This window comes from Octopus bimaculoides, chromosome 2 (genome assembly GCF_001194135.2).
Source record: "Octopus bimaculoides isolate UCB-OBI-ISO-001 chromosome 2, ASM119413v2, whole genome shotgun sequence".
Classification (NCBI taxonomy): domain Eukaryota; kingdom Metazoa; phylum Mollusca; class Cephalopoda; order Octopoda; family Octopodidae; genus Octopus; species Octopus bimaculoides.
In genome coordinates, this window is record NC_068982.1 from 105,508,228 (window position 1) to 105,510,723 (window position 2,496).

Genomic DNA, 2,496 nt, shown 5'->3' on the forward strand with positions numbered 1-2,496 from the left:
CCTAGCAGTAGCAGGTTGTACACTACATACTCCTGCACACATCCACTCACATGCATCTACCTATGTGCATATATGTGCATGCATATGGGCATGCACACACAGACACACACATGCACATACACAGTTTGTAACTGCACACATATATACACAGTAGAGGAGAGAGGAAAATAAAATAATCTTGACGCAACAACAACAATGACAATAATAAAGCAATAACAGCAACTACAGTATGAAGTATCAGTGGCTTATATAAGAAAGTGAACTGAGACAATAGTTTAATGCCTCTGGCAGGTTTGTGGTAACAGTTTTAAAATTCTTCCTCTTAGGCAGACTTTACCTGGGATATTAAAGTCCATAGATATGCTTGTAATCCCTAGCAGTAGCAGGTTGTACACTACATACTCCTGCACACATCCACTCACATGCATCTACCTATGTGCATATATGTGCATGCATATGGGCATGCACACACAGACACACACATGCATACACATGCCAACAGGATGGTTTTCCATACATAATGGTGTGCTGGGTGCTTTTTTTTTTGCAGTTCCATGTAAAAGCACCCACCACACTCTGCAGAGTAGTTAGAGTTAAGAAGGGCATCCAGCCATAGAAACCATGACAAATCAAACTGGAGTTTGGTGCAGCTCTGTTCAAACCGTCCACCCCATGCCAGCATGGACAATAAACATTAAATGATGATGATGAAAGGAAAGGGCTTTGACTGTTCCCTCTAGAATACCATAGTTCAACAGCTAGAGACTTCAGATTCACTCCTCACTAACAGAAGTTGAATAGTAAGCACATAAAGGGATTCATGGAATAGCAGAATATTGTTGCTACTAATACAAGGCTTCAGAACCATTCATGCAAGCTCTGGATATAGTGTCATACTTGGGGCAGCCTCACTCAGTTCTGCTGCATCCTAACTGGAAAGAAGTGCATTAAAAACATTAAACATTCATGTGCACACAACACTTTTGAGGGCATTAAATCTAACCATAGAACTGTTTCATACAAAAGTCACATAAGTTACAAGAAGGACAAAGTACCAGTTAGAAATCCTATGAAACCAATCAACTGAGCAAAAGCAACAGGTCTATGTAATGAGTTTACTGTTGCATTACACAAGTTCATTCCTCTTTGTAACAGGCTTAAGAACAAGAATTGTAGTTAAGAACACAAATTTTTATATGATAGCCTAACCTCTACCAGTAGAGATATAACACTAGAATTGCTTCCAAAGAAACGAAGAAAGACAACTAACCTTTGCTTCCAATGAGAAGGTAACAGGAACCAGAAAGGATTTGAAGAAAACAACCCAGAAATACTAATCTATGTTCTCCAAGAGTAATGAAAGGAATCTCAGTTCAGCTAAAATTTCACTTAGTCGAGCATACAAAGAGGCACTAGAAATACATTAAATCCAAACCTAAAGAATGCAACAACCTCTACAAAGGGTAGCTTTGAGGAAACTTAGTAACAAGAGATCTGCAGTGATTCTGCATTTTTGGGGGGAAACCACTGACTAGTCCCTAAATGCTTGGTTTCAGTACTTTAAATAGTTACTTGGTAACACAGAGTTATGTAACACCAAATTTGATGACAATCCTTTCTTCAACCACAAAGCTGGAGATAGCATGCCAATCCAGATTGGCCCATTTACCACTGAAGAGCTTCAAAAATGCCCCAAAAGGTTGAGAAACAACAAAACATGAGATGTGATTTACATCTCACCCATTATCTAGAAGTGTTTACTCTTCCAGAAACATCTGTAAGACTTCTGCAATGAAATCATTAAAGCAAACAAATCAATGGCTTTTTTTAAAGTCTTCAGTTATTCTACCTTCAAAAAATGATGATCTTTACTTACCTCAGAATTACAAAGAATTACACTCTCACTCTTAGCCTAAAAATTCTATAACTTTTTGCTATCTAATAGAATTACCCCTCACATTGATCCTTATTCTAAGACGGAGCCAAAACAGCTTCTGCAAATGTAGACCAACACACCTACGGATCCTTGCCTATATAAGAATTATGTGTGTGTGTGTGTGTGTGTGCGAGGAGAGAGAGAGAGAGAGAAAGAGTCATGGCCAATGTCAGTGTCACATAACTGACACCTGTGCTAGTGGTATGTAAAAGCACCCTTCAAACGTAGGGCCTCATGGAGGCAATAATAAGTGACCGAGACCTTTGGCAATATGCTTTACTTGGAAAGACTTGTCAAGCCAAGTGATATCATAGTTGTGGCTGATGCCGATGCTATGTAACTGGCACCATTGGTGGTGGCACATAAGAAACACCCACTACACTCTTGAAGTGGTTGGCTTTAGGAAGGGCATCTAGCTGTAGAAACCATGCCAAGTCAGATAGGAACCTGGTGCAGCTTCCCAGCTTACAAGTTTTCAGTTAAACCATCCAACCCATGCCAGCATGGAAAATGGAAGTTAAAGGATGATGATGATGATGATGATGATGATGATGATGATG

The 2,496-nt window shown here is 39.5% G+C and overlaps 1 protein-coding gene across 3 annotated transcripts in view; it reads left to right on the top strand.

The window, feature by feature from the left end:
- Positions 1-2,496, top strand: part of LOC106870387 (tetraspanin-33) — a 163,367-nt gene that overhangs the window by 134,962 nt on the left and 25,909 nt on the right. The window lies entirely within an intron of this gene.